General features: G+C 47.2%; 1 protein-coding gene across 1 annotated transcript in view; it reads left to right on the top strand.

Annotated features, from left to right (window-relative positions):
- Positions 1–6,779: 6,779 nt before the first annotated feature.
- Positions 6,780–22,510, top strand: part of SUSD6 (sushi domain containing 6) — a 297,890-nt gene continuing 282,159 nt past the window's right edge. Inside the window, exon 1 of the mRNA XM_069638577.1 lies at positions 6,780–7,226. The gene's annotated coding sequence lies outside the window, so the exon portion shown is untranslated. The remainder of the gene's footprint in view (positions 7,227–22,510) is intronic.

The raw sequence follows: 22,510 nt of genomic DNA, 5'->3' as shown, positions 1-22,510 counted from the left end.
AAGGACAGGTCAGGTGCAGGATTTATTATATAGTTTTCAACGTACTTATTTAGAGCTATTGTTATAAGTTGTATGTTGTGTTTCCCCCTCCTTTCCTTTGTCATTCCACCCCCTTTCCCTAACTCCTTCTTCCCCCCATTGGCTGCCACGTGGCTCCTTGTGTTACTAGTTCAAGCGCCCGTGCTAACCAAGGTGGGAGGGTCGAATCTATTCGGCTTCTGTGGTTCGGGAGAGAGGGTCGAGACCCTTATCCCTTTGCTTGCATTGACACCATCAAATTGGGCTACACAAAGAGCCGGGGCCTCAGACAGCGCTCATATCCCCATTCGGCACATACTAGTGCACCCGATTGCCGTTTGGCCTGTCATCTGCTGCCTCAGCTTTTCAACACATGATGGACTCGCTGTTCAAGACAATTGGAAATGTGGTATATTTCCAGTATGACATCCTGGTGTATGAAGCAGACATCAAAACACACAGTAAAGTTCTTCGAGAAGTACTGACATGGCTACAGGATGCTGGAGTGTTACTATGATTTGACAAGTACATCCTAAGTGCAGATGAGGTAGAGTACTAAGGATACAAGATATCGAGAGCAGGCATCAGCCTGAAGAAGGACCTGCTCCCAGGCCATTGTGAGAGCACCAGCTCCGTCCAACACAGAGGAACTAAGGTCTTTCCTGGTGAAAGCAAGTCTCTTTTTACGCACACTACAGAGTGAATACAACCTCCTAGGGAAATAAGCCAGGAGATAGCGTTGCAAGCATAACAAGATTTAATAGTACAGCATACAAAGATCAGCAAAGGGCTCTGCTGCGTGAGAACGTTCTGGTTCATCTGAGAGCAAAAAGAAGCTTAAAAAGCTTTATACCGTCATCATAACCAGTAAAAACGAGTGCCACTGATTGGCGAGACCATATACATGGGCCTGCTCTATAGGGGATCCCAGGCTACTATTGGTTGATTCTTCCATCGTCGATCAGGCACCATGCGGGCCAGCTGGGCTCATCTTGGAGTCTGGTGAAGGTTGGGCACTCATAAAATACAATGTTACATTTACACTAACACGCTAAACCTACTATTACATCACTGTGGCATGCACCTGGGCAGCTCGGGATTGGTGCCAGGGGGAAGGGAGGATGAAATACAGTCACACTGACCCACACATTCTGGGCTTCGTTGATACCACGCCACTCGCAATAAAGGTCTCCACCCTGGATTTGATCTTTAATGTATCCCTCCCTGTACCTTGTGTTACAAAGGATGCATTTCATGCTGGGGGTAAAACAGTTGCGCTTGCTTAGATGTTTTATGGACACTTGATTTGTGTTAGGACAAGCGGGTTGCTTGCTTACCATGGAATACAGGGGCATTGGAGTCGGATCAGTGGTGTGCAGCTGGCTTCGGGCAGCCATGATGGGGGGTTAGAGGCCTGCTGGCAGCTTAGTAGTGATGAACAGGCACTGCACAGAGCCTGGTGTTGTCTCACAGTCTTGCAGGGTGCATCCCCCTGAAAGATACTAAATGTTTGCAACAGTGAAGGGACAGGGGGAAGTGAACTTCTGTGAGAACTGGTGCAGCGGATTCATTCTGCCTTAATGATTTGGGCCTAGTGAAATCCTTCCATGGGGGCTGACTGGTGAAATGCGGTTATGCAAGCCCGTGTTTTCGCCATAACTACACAATGGTGTTTCTTGCTATGTGTCTCCTAATGCCATACATCGGCTGTTAGCGTAATTGCTTTTGCACCAGGTTTCATAGTGTGGTTCTCTCCCCCCATATACACTACACTGCCTCATGGGGGATTCAACTCACCTGAAAGCGCTTAGGGCAGTGGGATATGCTCATTTCCATCCCAACACTGGGAATGGCTGAAAAATACGTGAAATTCATGCAAAACTTTTCGGAAACCACAGCCCCCAGGTGAGACCTAATGCAAAAAGGATCTGAGTACAATTGAGGAACAGAACAGCAGGAGGCGTTCACAAAGGTGAAGGAGTGCCCAAAGGTGGACATCTGTCCAGCGCAACTAATAAAAGATGTGGCCAGAGAACTATCTCCGTTCATTGCCAAATTGATCAATGCCTCCTTTGCCTCAGGCTCCATCCCTGCCAACCTAAAACAGTCTTGGGTGCTCCCTCACCTCAAGAAACAGACATTAGATCCTCTCCTCCCCACCAACTACCGTCCTATTACTACAGTACCATTTTTACTGAAAATATTGGATAAAGCTGCCTACAACCAAATTCAGAAACACCTAGTACTGCATAAACTCTTAGGAGACAGACAATCTTACTTCCGCCCTCTATACGGAACGGAAACCGCCCTTATTGATTTAAAATCCCAAATCGATGAGCTGAGAGACAAAGGGAGGACAGTACTCCTGCTCTTACTTGATCTCTCAGCTGCTTTTGATTTAGTGGACCACAAGGTCTTCTGTAGACACCTTGACTCGGCCGCTCTCTTCTCTGAGGCTATCAGATGGATTGAATCATTCCTGAGCGAGAGAACGATGAGAGTATTCTCCCCATCGGCAGCCGCAGACCATACCCCTATCATGTGTGGTGTTCCTCAAGGTGCTTGTGTCTCTCCAACGTTATACAACATCTTCACCAAGCCCTTGTCCAATGATTTGGACCATCTGGGTGTCATCTACACCAATTATGCAGATGATACACAGATTCTCCTCCCGCTTTCTGGGGATCATAGTAAGGACACGGCTTATCATCCAGGCATGGATGGCCATTCACGGCCTGTGCCTGAACGATTATAAGACTGAGTTGATAATCATGGGTACACATGCCAGCATTTAAAAACTAGGCCAGGAATTTTCTTCATTTAACATCGACAGGAATACCATCAAAGTCTCCAAGGAAGTAAAAACCCTTGGTTTCTACTTGGACTCAACCTTGTCCTTTGATAAACAGGTACAATTCTTGGCCTCCACCACGGCCTACACTAGCAAGCTGATAAGAGCTGGGAAGCCATTCCTCTCTAACGACAGTTGATTGATCCTGGCCAGAGCCTTAATACTATCCAGAATTGATTACTGTAATGCCCTATACAGTGGTGCTAACAAAAATACCATCCGGAGGCTCCAAATATTACAAAATAACGCCTTGAGAGCAGCACTTGGTATAAACAAAAGAACCCATATCCCCTCCATTAGACGCCAACATAAATGGCTGTCTACTGGAAATAAAATACAGCTTAAGGCGTTATCACTGACCCATAAAGCGTTAAATAACGCGGCCCCTAGATACCTTACAGACAAACTTCACAGTAGAACCTCTCTCAGACCAACTAGAGCTGGCAATGCTAATTGCCTGGCTATACCCAGATACAGGCTTACCACAATTGGTGGTAATAGTTTCCCTGTGAAGAATGCCAAATTATGGAACCTACTGCCACTAGACATAAGAGCTCACCAACTCTGCCTACATTTCAGAAAAAATGTTATCAAACACCTCATCTCTACTGACCCTTAGTCTCCTACTCTTTGGCTAACTCTGTACCTAGTTCAGCTTACTCCCACCTGCCTAATTTCTCCCAGTTACACTCTGTGTCACCCTGCTACTTGTGTATGTGTACATTACATATTTGTGTGTGACCTTATATGATTTTACATTGTATATTTTGTATATTGTTATATTTTTGTATATTTGTAACCATGTAAGCCTTTATATTGCACATTGCATTTTCTTACTGCTGCGCCCTGCTACCTTCGGGTTTGGTGCGCATAAAAAAGTGAATAAACGAACAAACAAACAAACAGTGCATCACCCATGCCTCCTGTTTACAGCTATTCAATCCACAATGGAAGACCACTATAACCACAGATGCTAGCTCCTATGGATTAGGGGCAACAATAATCCAGAGGAAGGGCAACGCCGAACAGGTAGTGGTGTTTGCCTCAAAGGCACTGTCACAAGCTGAAAGGAACTACTCAACCATAGAGAAGGAAATGCTGGCATGTGCATGGGTGGCTGACTATTTCAGGACGTATGTGTGCGGCACAACATTTTAATTGGTGACAGACCACAAGCCCCCATCACAGCCAAGCTGCAGGAATATACATTCAAGGTGGTACATATCCCGGGTTGGAGAAATGCACAGGCGCACTGCATGTCCAGGTTTCCGGAGCGCAGCAACTTGGTAGAAAAGTTTCTAAAGTACGAGTATGTCGTAGCTTCATTGGGAGACCTCCGAAGCAGATGCAAGAAGCACCGGAGAGAGGAAGCAGCCAAGGATGCCACCATGGTGAAGCTCACCCAATGAGTCTGAAATGGCTGGCCGGATGAAAGAACGATTCCGGAGGGCCAGTGGCCGTATTGGAAAGTGTCAGATGAGATATTTTATGACCAGGGCATGCTGAAGAGTGGCGATTAGGCCATCTTGCCAGTTGTGTTGAGAAGAACCATCATGCGCAGCGCCCATGTGGGGAACCTGGGAAGCAACATGACCAGGAGAATGGTGAGAGAGTCGTACTGGTGACCAGGCATGGACTAAGACATAGGAGTCATGACCGAGAAGTGCCATTAGTGCCTCAATAGTGATAAGAGGCTTAAAGTGAGGCAAGCACCACTACACCAGACAGAGATTCTGGATGGAGTGTGGCAGAAGCTAGGACTAGACTTTATAGGCCCACTGGAACCGATGGGACCTGAGCACAAGCATGGCATTGAGTTAGTTGACTATCTATTGAAGTGGTTGGAAGTGGAGTTTGTACTGGACATCACGTCTGCCACAGTGATTGGAGTGTTAACAAATATTTTACAGAAGGGAGGATTGCCCAGGGAACTGGTCACTGACAATGGGGTCCAATTAGTCTCCTGCGAGATGGACACATTCTTGAAGGACAACAACATCCACCGGATAAAAGCGGTGCTGTACCACCCCCAAGCGAATGGCTTGGTGTAACGGGCCAAAACATTTACACAAGGGGGCGATGCAGCTAGCTGCAGCGTCGGGGATGGATCCCCTCAGTACAGTCAAGGAGGCCGTGGCAGCAAACCGGTTGACTCCCATTGGGACCACCAAAGTGTTCCCGTTCCGGCTGCTTAGAGGACATAGAGCAGCATCAACATTGGCTCTTCCGTGGATGTCACAATTAAGGGATGACGATGAAATCGACATGGAAGAATTGGTATGGAGACTGAAGAAGAGCAAGGCGCTCATGAAGGACTGGAATGATAAAAGGAGGACACCCCAAGTCAGTGTAATTCGCAAAGGTGACTGGGTGAAGATAAAACTATCAAACAGAAACCTTGTCACAGAGTCCAAGCTCAACAGACCCATCAAGGTCAGCCAAAGGGGAACCAATCATGTGCGCACTCAGGATGGGAGAAGGTGGACCTTGGAATGTGTGGCCCTGTTTGAAAGAAGTCTCAAAGGACCATCGAATTCCACAGATCGGGATCAGGCACACGAAAGCAAGGAAAAGGGAGAAGTCAGTGAGATCGACAAAAGACTGCACACTCTGAGCAAAGGGATGGTCTGGAGGTTTCCCAGAGCTATGCCTGTGGTTATGATTAATTCAAAACCTTCCAGCCATCAACTTTTTTTTTGCAGAGTCAGAGGAGCAGGAAGACTATTGCCAAACATCCCAGGAAGTGAGAATGGACTTGAGGGTGGAACTCGAGGATCAGCAAGGGGGGGATGGGTGCAGTGGAGGCCGACCCCAGAGGAAGAGAAGGAGACCAACACGTTTCTTGGACTTTGTGAGGGAGTATACCGCCCTGCCTTCGTTGTCCAACAAAAGGAGGTATGTAGAGCATACTCTCGCGAAAGCACGCCCCAACTCACGTGAGACCAGGAAACGGGAAAAGGGAACACGGCGCGCAAAGAGGCATTTGAGAGGTGCGGGCAGTATGCGGCGTACACCGCAGTCCCTAGCGCTCCAGCCAGCGAGGCAAGCCCCATCCCCTGCTTGCAGAGGCATTGCTAGGGGTGGGCAGAGGGGGCTATAGCCTCAAGTCTTTTGGTTGTAGCCCCGGATAGAAGCTTAGTAGTTACAACTAAAAAGGCTAGCTAGCCCCCAATCCTGACAGTCTCAAAATTAGCATAACCCTGGATCTTTTCAAGACCTAGCAACACCCCTGCCTGCTTGCCTTCCACCCCTTTGGCAAAGACTCATATGGACATTTATCCGTCATGCCTGTTATGATTGTAATGCATAGCTCTCAACTCACACGCTTTTGGGGGGTGTCACCCACCTTGTAAAGGGGTGACTCACCCGCCAAGCCTCCTGCACGCCCATTCATTCCAATGGGCGTCTCACCCACCAAAAACAAAATCGGGTGATTTCACCCGCCTTTGCAACACTATTGGTTGAGAGCTATGGTAATGTTTAGTGAAGCAACTGCATAGGCATCACTCTTTTTGGCAATAAAGGCTATAGTATCACAAGGCTGTGTCCGAGTAGTCATTGAGATGCACAACAGTTGGGATGCAAGGGGTTACAGCGAGGTCTCTGGAGAATATTACCTAGCAACCTGAACTTGCAACACCATCAGAAACTCGAGGACTCGTTTCTCATGTGTGTAGGCATTAGGAAATAGACAAAGTTTGGCAATCCATGCAAAATGTGTGAATCATGTGAATAAAGTAATATTGCACTGGGTGTGTACTTGGGTACATTCAAGGTCCGCGAGTTATCCTTTATAGTCCTGGCGGCATTTGTACATACAGGTCTTTGCTGTACCTCCGTTAAACTTCAGAGGGCGCCCGTCCCTGCACCGGTTTTTGCTTTTTGCTTCCGCGTGGCGCTCTTTCCCGACCCCTCGGGTCTCTATGCTCTTCCCCGCCCCCGTGCGTGCGCACGCTCGGCTGTTGCCGAGTGAACGTGACGTCTGCCGCTACGCGCTGCGGAAGCAGAGGCAGAGCGAGCGGACGGGGGAGGGAGGTACAGGGGCCGGGAGTAGCAGGAAGAGAAAGCAGCGTCGCCAGCCCGAGCCCAGCGGACCTCCAGCCTCTAACGCTGCCCTTTCCATCTGAAGGCAGGTTGCGTCCGCTCCCCTCACCCCCCCTGGACTGTCCCTGCGCTGTCGTTCTGGGGAGCTCCTCTGCTGGGTCCAGCGACCCTTTTTCTTCGGGAGACTACGGAGATCAGTCGCCGGAAGCCCGTGGAAGGAGGACGTTGCAGGGCCCGGGGCAAAAGCTAATCTCGCGGGGCTGGAGAACCGAGGAGCTCCCCTGAGGCCAACGGGCAGAAACGAACCTGTGGGGTAAGAAGAGCTCATTGGCACCACCCCTCCCAACGTGAAAATGGAACACCCCCTGTACCCTCAGACAAATGTCTCTGTGCTCACCTTTCAGGGTTTGGTATAAGGCCATGGTGCCAGCCATGCCCACCCTTCAGCTCTCCTCTACCCCCTTCTTAGTTTCTCAGTGCTCTGTGCCACCTTCCCCCTAGACTTTGGACTTCTCCTTGTTCCCCGATTCCCGGCCACAGGCTTTGCACCCCCCATGTGTCATTTCCTATAGTGGTATCTCGCCCACCCCCGTTTTTCTTTCTCGTTCCTCAATTTATCTGCCATATTCCTCCTTCATAAATAAATTTGGCTGTTGCCTCAATCTAAGTGTGTGCGCCCCGAATTCGATGGCCTCTTTGTCTGAGCTTAGAATATATGTAAATGCGTCTTGTCCTTGAGTTGTGCCCACGTTCATAGAACCCCCCCCTACCGTATATTGTCTAGTACAGGAAGAGAGGGGAAGCTAACCCGGCGACCTGTCTGCAGGGCCAAGAGTTCCAACCTGCAACGTTATGCTGATCTCCCCGCAGGCGCATTGACCCACTGTGTTGTCTTATTGCATTTGGTGACACTTTTCAATTTATGTGGCTCGCTTTGTGGCATATCTTGCACCATCTGCAGCCGTGCCCCCATTTACGATGAAAGTGGGATCTTGAGTGATTAAGTGTTTTCTGTGTTAACCTTGTAACCAGTTGAAAGCCCTGTCCAGCTGCTGGACAAATGGCAGAAGACCTCTCTTGGCTTTCAGTGGCAGCACTTTGTCTTCTCGCCTGCCTCTGCCCGCGGGACTGCCTCAGGGCTGTCTCTGGTGTCTGATGTTAAACCTCTGACCCTTGTGACTACACCAGTAGTGCTCTTCAAACCATGTCTTTCTGGACTCTGGTGTCTGACGCTGCAATCATGCCCTTTCGGGATTGCCAGAATTATAGATGATTCCCCTGCCAACATTTCTGTTTTTGACACCCTGTGCCTTTTACTACTATGCAGGACTGTCCCTGGGGGCTTCTCGGTATATGGATTGTAAGCATAGTTTGCCCTCGGGGCTGAATGTAGCAATGGCCATGTAACTCAGTGCCCGCACCTGATCTGCACTAGTATTCCTGCCCCATTACCTTGTACATGGGCCATTTATACTGTTGAAACCTGATTAGAACGTGACAGGGCTTTATACATAAAGGAAAATATATAGAGGGTCAGGGAGAGCCGGTTTGTCTATTGGCAGGAGAACGTGTCGTGGGAGTAACGGGTGGCAAACTGTTTCATGAAGAGAGGTCTTTAGTCTCTTCATGGGGTGCCCGGAGAGATGGGTCAAATCTCATGTGCTTTGCTGCTGGTTTTTCCAGAACCTTTGTTACAGTCGGTGAACTGATAGTTGCTGGGTTGTCAAGTATCTGTTAGACTTTCCTCCCTCGGATTGGACGACATGGACCAAAAGATATATGAACTATATCTCGATGTTTGTGTACTAATACTGAACAGTAAATGCAAAACACAACATTGCCAGTTCACCTCCTACTAAAATTGCAATTGATTCAAAAGGACATCATCTCAACAATGATTGATGGCAATGCTAACAAAAACATGCAAGCAGCATACACATCCCTATATGCACTGAAGTAGCCATAAGTGACTTTTAATTTGATGGGTGACCGATATTTATCTGTGTTACGAGATTGTCTATTCCTATATTGCTTTTTAAAAATGCGTATATATAGATCGCTTAGTCCTCTGAGATATTTACATGAAGAGTTACGTCCGTTGAGTGTGGGTGAGATATCACACAAAAAATACACTGCAGAGGGAGGCTGCTTGCTCTCATCTCCCTCATGAGCAGTTACGTACAGCATCTCTATTTAAGATTTCATGTGCCCAATGGTTGTGAACAAGAGCCTGCTGTACAAAGTGGATTGATTGCAATTAATGTTCAGCAGACCTTCAATCCCAGGAACTTTAATTGTACAGTACATGATTTGTATGGCAAACTATTAGTGTTCCTAATACCCAACTCAAGGTACCGACCCTCAGTGGATGAAGGGGTAAATTGGCCCTGCATGGAATAGCAACCAATCTTTTGCAGGTCATATACAGATTTCTGTAGCAGGCAAACAACCCACTGAACTTTCTTAAATTAAATATCAATGAACTGCACGGATAGCACACACCCCAAGTTATTCATTAACTTAATGTCTAATGGTTGCTCTCACCTTGAAGTGTAGCGTTTTGATCTGCAAACAGGAAGTGAGTTAAGAGTATTGAAAGAGAATTAAAACCAGAAATGGGTTCAATTCTCTCGCTCAGTATAGGGTGAAACTCTGGCTAATGAATTTCCTCATTAATCTTGTCATGGGGGGACTCAATAGATAATGAATTCCCAAAAACCTCCATAAGTAATCGAATCCTCCATCGGGCTTGACATAAGAGGAACCTCCGGCAGGTATTTGAATTCTGCTTTCAACAAAGGGGATCCTCAACGGATAGTGGAATTCATAGTCTAGAAGCGGTGAAAGAGGCTGGATTGGATATTTTCAATCTTATTTAATTTGTTGACCTCAAGCTTTCGTTGTCTAGTACAAGAGCTGCAAAAAAAAAGATTCTTGAAGGGGTTGCTGCCGAGTTTAAATGGAGCTCTAGTGAAGCCAGTCAAACTTGCATGTTTGTCACTGAATGGAAAATAGGCCTTTGAGGCGACCGTGAAGCGGAAAGTTGATAACCGACATTGTCCTGCCCCCTAGAATTCAGGAACTGGGGTGCACCAAACGTCAGCGGGAGGAGAGTGAGGTCTGACTTTTCTTGGGGGAATAAGTTAAGCCATACGAGACCAGAAAGTACTGAAGTGTACTAACAAAGGATTGTACAAAATAAAATGGGCAACTACCCAAGAAAGAAAGATGGCATGACCTCGCAGATGCAACGATAGAAGACTCACCGCAGGGGAGTGATGCGGGCGCCTAGTATTTTGTTACTGCAACTTGGGTGAGTCTCGTGTGTTTTTTTAGGAGCGGCTTGGTGTGCTAGCGTGCCAAATATCTGCTTTGTCCCATCCTTGTTTCTATCAACCTTAGAAGGGTTACGTGGGAAGCTGGCCCTACCAGGGTTCAACCCGTAGACCTATCTTGCAAGCTGATCACATATCTCCTGTGGCGGGTACTTAGGGTGTTCTGCTCTCGCACCTGAAAATTACTGTTTTTTTTTTTCATACTCTTGTTTTATTTGCGGGCTAGTGCTAGGCCAGGTTCGAAATTGCTGGAAGCTTTTTAGCACCTGCTCCTACCCTAATGGGGCCTGGTTGGCTTCAACTACCAGGAGCTACTTTTGGCTCCCCAGGCCAACTGGTGCCTTACAAACATGCATATGCAACATTAACTTTGAGGATGTTAATAAAGAAGAATTAGGACACAGTTAAAACAATGTATCATGTATAATAGGCAAAAAGTTAGCTTGTATCTCGTGTAAGTTAGATTTATAGAGTGCTGTGTACTCGCTCCTGGTTCTATAGCGGCCTGCCTACTGAGTGGCAGTTGACACCCAGAAGCTGGTTTCAGCTCCTGCACATCAAACCTTAGTTTCGAACCCTGCAAGGTTGCTTCAAATATTGTATGCTACTGTCTTATCAAAATGCCTTTTTATACAACTGGATAAAATTGCTACCTGCAAATTGTCTTGAGCAGACATCCACAATTATTTATTTTGTCGTTTTCCTCGTTAAAATATGTACAGACTTAAAGCAAATTGTATATGCTTTTCTGCTGGCTTTTTCCTCATGGTGTGTTCTTGAACTACGGAGTTACGAAAACTTATGTTGTGAGTACCTACTGCTCTTTTTAGTTTATTTACTCTTTGGAAAAGTGTTCTGTTATGTAGCTCTAGCAGGAAGATCAAAATGGACCATTACGTCCAGGATCCAGATTAGGGGTGTACAAGTTCATTTAACTTCCTAAAAATGAGGCTAATTCTCTCGAGAAATTTGATTGGGGGGGGTGCAGTTTAGATGTCTGCCCTCACCCCCCTTCCAAAAGCTTAGTGTTTTCAGACCAATAGCACCCGTAGAATGTGCTACATGGAGATCTGCAAATGTGTGTTCCTGTTTTTACCAGGTATTATTAAAAAAAATATATATATATTAGTTATAAGAGCAGATCATTTTACTTGATTTTCCAGTCAAGAATGGGAACTTCTTTTATTTGTTCTCTTTAGTTTCTCTGTAAACTGCTCCTAGCTCAACTCAACACTTTAATCTTGTGCTCCAAGTGTTATCGCTTCTCAGAACCACTGTGCACACTTCTGTTAACAATGCATATGCTAGCGATTGAATCTAGCTGCCAGTATTGATTAATGTTCGATTTATGCAAGCAGAGCACTGAACTGTACATAAATCCAAGGAAGCTTATTGAACTTAGTGATGTTGTAGGCATGTCTGGCTATGCCCGCACATCTAGTACTAGTGTAAATGTGTCTAGCGGAACAAGGCCATTGTACATCTAGCACTAGTCCAAATGTGCAAGTCGTCTACTGGGGCCAAATAACCTGTTCTTTGTGGTGGGGCCCACTCGGGAGGCTCTGTGAACGGAGGATAGTGCAGGGGCAACGCGCTGGTCTTGGAAGCATGACCACGCAAAGCAACACAGGTTTGAATCCCAGATCCGTGCATCTGCACTTGCACGTTCTGAACACTCGCAAGGCATAGTAGGTTCATCTCCCCTTCCCTCTATTCTCAATATTTATTTGTACTATTAAAATGTATTTTCCCTTGCTGTAATTACCTTCCCCTATCACCACTCTGTTTTCCCTGTGGGCGCTTTGAAACAGTTTTGCTAATTGTGTAAGCACCTAATAAGTGACCAATAAATATCCTGTTTCAGCTCGATGTGCCCCATCAGAGGAGAAATATTAATTTGACTGTTTCTGCCCACAAGGATAGCCCAGCATTACAAATGCTAGGTAATTCTCCTCTGAACATGCTTACCAGCAGCAAACCCTTACGCTGCGTGTTCTCAGTGAGATGCGTTCTGACATTTTTAAAGAAAATCTTGGAAGGCTTGGAGTTTCACTCGAAGTTGGAATGACTAATCCAGGTGTGGAGCCTGGTTCTCTGTGCTTGGACACATTTCGCCGAAACCCAACAATGTCGAACTTTGTGTTTGGGATTGCAGTTGGTACTCTGGTTCAGAGGCGATTGCTTAGCATTCTGGTGCTGACTGTCATTGCCAAACACAACCACAAGCCTAAAACGCAGCAATCCGCACTAACTTCACTACACTGCAACAACAAAACAAACCCCACATAGACTTGCACAACAGCACACGACGACTACCGACCTTAAAACGCCCCAAGCCCAGCCGACAGACCCACCGGGCTGAGGCTGCCATCAGCACATCACTGCTCTCTTGCACTTTTTATTCCCACTAACTCGCCCCCCCCCCCTCTCTCCCTCTTTCAGAGCGCCAGGGGACCTCTCTGGTGGTGGTAGTGCGCGGTACAAATATCCTTTAACATTAACATTGTGCACCAGCCCAAACTGACATGCAAATGGTTATTTCTCTAACGGAAAGTCACAGTGGGCGCTGGATATACTCGTCCAAGCATGCATAATGTACATTGAGCACTGATCTGTGTCTTGAGGTGCATCCCGAGTCTGGGTCAGCACTCAGCATGGACATTTTACGTTTCGAACTGTATTTTGCTACAAGAACATGCGGGTATAGCGCTGTATGCACTAGCTTAGTGTACATTTGGTTTTGGTCTTGCAATGCAAGCACAGGGTACGTCTATCTCTACATACGTGGATTGCTAAATATGCACCATGTGCACTTAGTTCTGTGTAGGCTTGCGCAGCATTCCAAGCATGTTGTACACCTAGCACCGTGCAAACGTGTCTAGTCATGTATACACGCATTGTACGCTGATGGAACTGCTTAAGAGTGTGTATACGTTTCTGATTTGGTGATGGCTGCATGTTTTACCTGCCTCGTGCTATATATAGAGGTCTTCCTGTCTATAATTACGCAAATCTGGTAAAATGGATGGTGTTAACGAGTTTAACGAGTGCTTGTTTTGTATCTGTGTGCAGCTCAAAAGATATGTCCCTGAAATACAAAATAATCCCGTTAGGCCCAACTCGATCCGTCTTCCCTCCGAAGTCAATACGCGGACTACCATTGGCAGCAATTAATGCAGCGGGAAAGCACTATAGGAAAACCTAATATTATCATGGTGCATGTCTGCCACTGCATATATACTAGCCTAGCAATCCACGCACAAACCTGCATGCATGGGCATTGTACATACGTGGCACTTTGTGTGCGAATTTCTTATACATGCCAGTATGATTAGGTGAGTTTCTGGTGCTGGGATGCTTAGCGTTCCCGCAGCTATGCATGACTGGTACAATGTGCTTCTAATGCCGACACGTGTAGCAAGTTCTAGACGTATATAATGTGCTTCCATCTATAAAAAGAAATGTTGGTCTAGCTGTACATGCCTGGCACTGTAGGACGTAGGTCTCCATATATGTGACTGTGGGAGCACATGGTAAAGATCCGGCGCTGTACGCATGTGCTCTGATGCACATCTGGTAATGCAGCTGCAGATCTGCTGATGGGCATGCTGCATGTCTGGCACGGGCTGCAGATGTGTCACGCTGGCGATGCATGCACATGGTGGGTGCGAGTCTGGGCTACACGGCTGCTGCCCAGACATGTTGAAGGGCCAGCTGTTTCCCTGGGACTCCTCTTGCAGGAGTCCCAGCTGTCACAATATTATACTTGGAAGCTGGCCCACGTTCCGGGATCTGGGAAGGCCTTCGGAATTCCCAGCCTGTCTGGGCACATCCACTGACCCGGCACTTAGCCCGTGGGCCTTCTGTTGATATGTATCGATCCCAGTGTATAAGGGGCTGCCCTCCAGGGTCCTCTGGAAATCCACGCTGCTCTAGTCTGAGCTGGCCCTGCCCTTTGTGGAGCTCATCACATATTGCGATTTTAATCCAGTTATTAATATTCATTAGTCGGCCTTCATTTTATTGGCGTCATCGGCTCTTGGGACAGCGACCTGTCGGTTAAAAAGGAATCGAGCAGCAGTTGCTCTAACTCGCTGAGTCTTTTCCACAGTCGATATTCACCGACATGCTTTTCAAGCGGCGAACGCTGGCTAATGTTTCTCCTCTCGAATTATTTGTTTTCGTTGCCCCGCGATTTTTTTTTTTTTTTTTCAGTTCATCTCTTGCTGGTGGAATGAAGTACTGCCGTTGGGATTCCATCAGCTCGTGTTTCTTCCTTTTTTGTTCTTCTCTGAAGTGTACAAACGCTTTGGGGTGGGGGGTACTGTGGGCGTTTCCTACTAATTGAGAATTCTATGCTATTTGTATAGCATCCCTTGCACAACCTCGTGCGGCTTTCTTCTCGTGTCATCGCTAAATTCCTGCGCTCTTGTGGACAGTCGTGATGTATGGCGGGGCGGTGGTGGGGGAGGCGTCAGAAACCTGGCGGCCCTTCTCATCCTCTTAACACTCCGGTTTTGTGAAGATGTGTTCCGTCGTTGTGTGTGCATCTGACTATTTGCCTAGTGGTGTCACATGAGTAGGGTGAAAAGATTTTAAAAAGTAAAACACCGGGACAGGGCAACTAACCTGAAAGTAGGACTAACTCTTGAAAGTGGCTGTCAAAACCCTACACTTCAGTAGTAGTTGCAGAAGGGGTTTTGAGTGTTATGTTCAAGTAAACACATGATTTATCACAAACGAACACTATCTTAAGCTGTAAAATGCAGCATTTCTTCTGTGCAAGCTGTGCCTGCCAGCTATTAAAACCTACTACCAAAAACCGGGACCACAGCAGTTTCCAATGGAAAAATAATCTTGACAAAGGGGGACAGAGCTCCAATTTCCGGGACATATGGTAACCTTACACATATGGCTTGGGGCCCTATAGAGAACTCTGCTCCTTCAGTGGGTGTGTTTTAGTGCGGATGGGGTAGGAGCGGTTGGATGCAGGTAGGAAATTGATCCGCTCACCCATGGTGTTAATATGTTGACACAATAAATGGCATTGGGTAAGGCCTTGCAGAATGGTAGGCATTTCGCTTGTCTGTAAGGCTTTCCAAATGGACCCTAGCCTTAACTGTGCATGCAGAATAGCATACCAAGTTGGCAGACTATTGTTGGCTATCCGTTACCAGTAACTATAACCCAAAAATGTGTTGGGTGGCCGGTCCTGAATTAATCAATCGCTGGCATTGCTCTGGTGACCCTTCCACGCCATTGTTTTTAGCCCAACCGCTCTAATCTGCAAGGGACCAGCGTATACAGATCAGTCCTGCTACTGCCACCAATGGGAGCTTTACAGTGAAAAGTGCTAGGCCTGGTCCCCTCTGCTTGGAAACACTTGCAACCGCGCACAGCTTTCGGCCTTTGCTAGGTGCCGCTTGGTGTCCGGTCAAATGGTCGAAAATAAAAGATCGAATGACCATTTGATCGAAAGTCAAATGGTAGGGAAAAAAATGGCACAGTAAGCAAGGGGCACAGTTCTGGCATACCCTCGCATTGAAGGACACACTGTAACCAAGAAGTTCCTTTACCAGTAACTGCCACCATAATGCTGTGGCTGCAAAATGGTCCGTAGTTACCCCGTTTCTATTGACATTAACTGTGCTGGGGGCTCGATTAAAAAACACACTATTGTAAGTATTTGTTTTCTGTGTTCTGTGAGTTGTTTCAATCACGCTTGGGTAAACAAAAAGTTTGTGGCCTTTGCTACCAGAGTTTTTGACCTCCAGATTTTGCGTTCATGCTACCCACTGAGAAACTAGGCACTGTATGATATACAAATCACTAATTGTGTACTTGGGGCGGTGGGTCAGGGGTAGATGGTACTGTAGTGTGTTATGATGTCGTGAGGCTGGGTTGTCGGTGAGCCCAGTGAGGGGGGGGGGCGGTGCAGGACCTTTCCACCTCGTGAGACCAAGGGCGGTTGAGAGTGATACTGGCAGATGCGGAGCTGCAAGAACTCCAGAGGGCTTAGTTTTGGCATAGAGGGGTGATTTCAACTAGATAAGATATTGGACCACTCTAGCAAAGAGTGATTGAACTGAGATGAGACTAGCGGAGAGCAAGTGTACCTGCAGCTAATGGAGGCATGTAGCTGAGGGGCCCTCATGAGAACTGGAAGGCTGCCCATGTTCGAGGCAGATTCAGGAAGTGTGTGTAGCGGGTCTGGGCCAGAGGCCACTTCTGTAGGGGAGTGAGTGCGAGTGCTTCTGAGACTGTTTTAAGGCGGAGGTAAGGCAGTGCAGCAGGTGTCCCTGTGCACGCCTTTGTGAGGGGGGTGGGCTGAAAGGGAACCTGCAACTCAATCTTTGTCCTGGATAACACCTGCTTCGTTGTCGCGGGGATGTTTTGGAGTCTGCGCTCCTACAGTTTTTAATGCTTAACTTGGCTTAGTGAGAATAAATAGCGTGCTATTTTCTCACTATGTAACTTGTGAACTTGCAGATGCAGAGGTTGTACTTTGGAATAGTTGGTACGTACAGCCCAAGAAACAATCCAAGTTAGCAGGTCTGGTGGTGTCTCCGCGAGGCCAGCCAACACTTGATAGTCTCTCCTTCATCCTACAGATCTCCATGCCATGCCATCAAGAGTGGGTGTTCACTATTACTACCATCACTTGGTGGGAGCAACATATCTACCACCTGATCATTCTCCTTTGTGATGTCACGTTACATGTCCCCACCAGTAGTGGTTGAGCCCCTGCATCGCCTGGTAGTCCGGTACCCAGACCATAGTGTAGGGAGAATACAAGAGGGTGGGCAAGCGAATGAAAGGCTGCCTTGCCCTGGTTTGGTTTCACGCGTGGAATGGGCCGTTGTCACGACCCACTGTGGCTCCTAACGCACAATGAAGGACCACCCCATGCTCCTCTGTGGGGGCTAGTATGCCTCTTACATCACTCGCTACACAAGTTCAGAATTAGAAAATTGCAGCGGTGCCAACCCCCAATTATATAACCTCTTTTGCACAGAAGTCTGTTAATGCGCCTACCCCTAACGCTAGGTCGGAGGAGAACCGTTCCCAAAGCTTTTTAGACTATCATTTCTGTAAACATAAGAGAGGTTGTACTGCTTAATCTGCACGCTGCACGAGTTAAACTTTATTATGGGCAAATAAAGTCGTGCTAGACCGTAGAAAACGGCTGCTTGTTCTACGTGTGCGAAAATGAACACAGTGCAGATCAGTGGACCCGGACGAGTAGATTGTAAATAAGTGTTGCCTGTGCAGTTTATGATCCACTAATCTATGTTGCGTTAATTCTTCAGAAAGCAGGCCGTGGTGCCTCAGGCATGCAGGCCAGCTGCATTCCTGCACCGGGCCCTCTTGGGCGGGCCGTGTCCAGGTATGACTCGGGGATTTCCTGGTTCACCTTCGGTTGGGAGTTGTGTAATGTGACAATGCTGGCTCAGTGTGTCACCTGATGTCAAGGTCTTTTGTCCACACATCAGGCAGGTCTATCCTGGGCAGGCGCTCCGCCCCAATTGTAGGTGGTGGCCAAGCTTCACTGAGATGCGAGGTCCGTCCAGCTCGGGTTCTGGGGCACTTGCTCAGTGTTACGTGTCGGGCATGCTTCGCCTTTCATCCTTGTGTGGCCGCCGCGTTCACGTCCACGATATTTCTTGACCTGCTTAGTTTTTCCATGTTTCTCGTTTCTGACAGCATAACCTATATTTTCCGTGGGCACACTGTGGTTCTTGCACGCCTTTATGGCAAAAGCAAGTCTACCAACCAGTGGCGTGTTTGGGGGACTTCTTATTGGGGTGTGGCCCTGCCTGTCGAAGGAGCTTTTATGTTGCTTGATGGTAAACGTCTCTAATAACATAACGGCACTCTGGGAAGTTATGGGACTTCTTGGACATCCCCAATGTTGCTCTGTTTTCAGCTGTGAATAGGCCTTTAAGCGCAGGGTAAGGTGTGTTGGGGTACTAGAATGTATACTGTGCGCTGCTAGGATCCAAAACCGTAGCTCTGTTTATGCTGCGAATGTTTCATAATCACTCCGTGCAGGATCTGGTAAAAATAGCCTTGTGAGGCTGCAAACTTGGCCTTTCTTACCCATTGGGCAAAATTAGTTGCAGGATTTTGTTGGGATAATAAAACACCTGCTATGCGCAACGTCGTGAAACAGCAAACATGATGTCTGTATTTATCTCTGCGCCATTGCACAACCCTTTGTCCTTCCAACTATAACAGGAGTGAAAAACGGTTTTTCAAACTTCTCCTGCTTCATGCCGTTATTAAAAGTTCAACATTGTGCCTGCAGGCACATTGTTGCTTGTTCCGCGTGCCTTTTTATGCATATATGGTGCATTTGGGTTTGCGAAAAACACTGCTTGCTTGGCTACAAAGAGGCCCTTTCTCTTAAGTGTGCTATGGAAGGAAAGGGTGGCATGGCTCTCTGGAAAGCGGTTTTCGCCAAATGGTGGTGGGCGTGGCCTAAAGGAGGGGTAGATGGCTTGGGCAAGGACCCCTTCCCCCCGGTTTGCATCCGGTCTGGATTCTGTAAATAATGAACCCCCAGGTTCCTTTTCTTAATAAACTACGGTCTGTAAAAACATTCCTTTTTAACTCGGGATATTGACATTTGTCGGTGAGTAAATCACCATCATTATGCGAATAAATGGCCCCGGAATAGTGTGCTTAATAGCTTCTCTTTCTTGGGTGTTTATTTAGGGTTTTCACTCCCCTTTTGTCTGCTTATCCCGTTATAATCTGTAGCTTATTACCACCTGTAAGTAACGGCTATTATGCTGCACATATTCGCTAGGAAACACCAATTTTTCTCAGACTGAAACCTGTGTCACTTTTAATGAGCTTTTGGTGGCATATGACAGACCTCAATGCTTTAACTTGTCCCCGACATCTTCAGCTGGCTCTGAAACCACCTAGGAGAAAGCGGAGGACAACAAATGGCACCAATGTCAACTACTTGATGCTTTGCATAAAACCAAAGAGCATTTTGGAAACATTCATTCATTATATGCTAAAAATGATTCAAGCCTGCTTACTAATAAGGTAATAAGATTTAATGCAACAAAACCTTTGAAATTCAGCAGATGTGAGAAGCGATAATCATAACTTGGCGCCCCTGTTGATGACCCCTAGGATCTAATGATGTGTTAATTATATAGCATTTACACCTAAGCACTTTACATAAAGCACATGTACATACAATATCGCCCAAACTGAGTTCAGTTGGTACTCGTTTATAGACAGACCTAGGAAGGATGAAAGACCATGCCGGGATTCAAACCTGCAGATCATAGCAGCAATCATGCAACCCACTGAGCTATATATTTTAAAATGCTAGGTTATGTCTATAGACGGCACACAGGAAATTGCAATCCTGCGGGTGCAACTTTTTTATGCCTCTCCCCTTCCTTGTCGGGAGGCGGGGTGTTGGTCCTCTCCCCTCCATGAACCCCCGGTCGCTATGCAGCGCCTCCTGCCCCCACTTTTGTCCTTGGAGCTCCCGCCTCCAGCTGCCCAGTGTCCGGTTCTTTCGGTGCTCTACAGATCACGTACCTGCAAATTGGGGCACAGCACACTGTGCGTTTGTTACCTGGGCTTCCGCGTTCATGCTCTGCAGACTGCAAGTATCTTTCAAGCCCTCTAGTCACGTCCGTGCCTACTGTACGTATTTCACCAATCGGTTACTTTAGCGCCCACTAGCAATTGCCTTTAACCATGGCCACTGCGCATGTTTCACCAATAGTGGCCCTGACCATTGTGCCCTAAAGAAACTTGTCACAAAGACACATTTCCCCCTGCCTAGTAGATGTGATCACACAACCGATGCCCACCCCATTTATTTGTCTATTATAAATACTGCAGTATTTACGCACAAATTACCACAATACCACTCCAGTATTTTTGTTTCCGAATGTGTCTTTTGCTGTTAGCACAGTAATCTTGTGAGATTCCCCCGATAATGGCACCAGAACTGTAACTTTTTGTTTGGAAAATATCCGCCATGCAAGTCAAAAGTTTAAAATTTTGGGATTTCTTATGGGTCTAGGCAACCGCATGAACTATAGAGCAGCAACTGACACACTTATGATCGCTGCTGCCGACCTACTTTCACCCTTATTGGGGATCATCAGTGCAGTACATTCCCAACAGCAATGTGGTTGGAGAAAAGGGTTTGTATTGTGGGCTGATTTGCATTCCGACAATGCCTTGCTGACGTGAGTTGGAACTCGTGGCTACTAGTTGGTGTTGTGGAATGTGTGACTTTGGCCAAACGCTGCTTGGGACACCAATTACGCTTACCTGGCAAAATGGTCTCCGTCACCATCACTCCATGGCGACAAGCCTGAGATGTTTTGTGAGTGGCATCAATATGTGCATGGTGGGCTTGTTAGCCTGCAGTAAGCTATTTTTATTTTTTTAGTGCTAGGGGGCCGCATTGAACCCACAAAGCAAACCTTCAAGGCACCAGTTCAGGTACACAGCCACAGCGGCGCTTGCGGGTTAGCACATGCCTTAGGTTTGCACTGCCCGTAAGTGAGGGTCTGCCTATAGCCCCTGTTTCAACCCGGTCTTGCCCAGCTCTGTCTGTAGGGTAGGAGTATATAACCGTAGACTTTCCAGATGTTTTGAACCACAACTCCCCATCAGACCGAGCCAGCAAAGTCCATGTGTAGGGATCATGGAAGTTGTAGTCCAAAACTTCTGGAGTCACATGGGTTTCAGATCCCTGCTGTAGGTGTATGGATGGAATATTGGTAAAACTCATGCCAAATATTGCCATTTATTTCTCGTGTATGTGTATAATGGGAAATAATTATTGGGGGAACCTTCTCATCTATAATGGTGGTGTGGGTCTTTGGGGGAGGAGTGGGCAGTACCGAGGGGTGTGGTCCCAGTCCAGGTCATGCAATACAGTATCTCTTCATAAAATCCAATTCTGGCGATTTGCATAAACGCAAAGACCATCACGGGGCACATATGGCCAGAATTTTAAATCTCATCTTATTGTGATTCAGTAAGAAACAATTTTGAGAGGAGAATGGAAGTTGGGGGTCTGCAGTTTTAATTGGTCACACTACCTATACTAAGAAAAAAAATGCTTCTGCATTGCAGCACACGGATACCATTCTGGACAGCTACAACAAGTATGTGATGCTTTGGTCGTTTCTGTATTCAGTTGCTCATGCCGAGTCTACTGAAAGTGTCTGTTGAAACTGGGATTGACCACGCATGTGATAGTTCTGTTTAGGGACAGATCTCGCTGGGAGTATCCTGTTCCAAAGCAGAGTTGTCACACACTCGCACAAGCAACACACTCTTCTTCAAACTGACTGCTTACAGAATACGCAGCAGTGCTGCAGAGTCTTCTGATGCCTGGTTGTTCATGTATCAGTGTTGTAGGCAACCCCAGAGTCTGGGGACAAGGTGGCAAAAGAGCTCTGCTCTGTCGTGTTCCGGCCTATTCCCTGCACTGTGTGTATATATAATTAATTTGAGCAAGTCACACATGCCACTGTCCAACCCAGTCGTTCTCGCTGGCAGTTCACCTCCAGTTCAGAGCCACATCAGCAAGATATTGTGGGCATGCACATTGGTCCAAATAGAAGCCTTTTGCTCCATGGCTGATTAACCTGTCTGTCATCAAGATTCATTGACCTGTCTCATCAAGATTCATTGACCTATGTAACGATCCCCTGGAAAGGGACTGCAGCATCTTACCCTGGGCCCCGGAGGTTGAAGGCCCAGGCACATAAGCCTAGAGTGGGCAAAGAAGGGAGGAAGTTGCCTCCCCCGTCCACCATATAGGGGGGGGGGCATGGACTACCAAATGCGTGCAAGGAGACGGCTTCCAGAACAAAGGGGAACATGAGTAAGTGTTGGTGTAATGCAGCCTAATTTGCTTCCACCTAACTGTTTTCCCGGATATATTATTTATGAAGGCATGACATGTAGGGGGGGAGGGGGGCCATGCACTTACTACACCTACCTGCTCACAAGTTATTTCCCCCACTATGCCACTTCCAGGCTTCTCTGTATTGTTCTGAAGAAGCGTCCGAGCAAATTAAAAAGTGCTGGAAGGCGAGTGCAGGCTGGTGGCCCGTGTTCCCAACTGAAAACCTGCATTCTGCATACAGTCGGCAGTGCCTCGCAAGGTGTTACTAGAATTCTCTGGTGGCGCCATGCGTGCATGCCTGCCCCAAATCTCCTTGCACAGCCAAGCCTACACTGAGAGGTGGCATGGTGC

This window comes from Ambystoma mexicanum, chromosome 14 (assembly GCF_040938575.1).
Source record: "Ambystoma mexicanum isolate Mex_15411 chromosome 14, UKY_AmexF1_1, whole genome shotgun sequence".
Taxonomy (NCBI): Eukaryota; Metazoa; Chordata; class Amphibia; order Caudata; family Ambystomatidae; genus Ambystoma; species Ambystoma mexicanum.
Note: the sequence above shows the minus strand (reverse complement) of the source record. Positions and strands in the feature narration are given on the sequence as shown.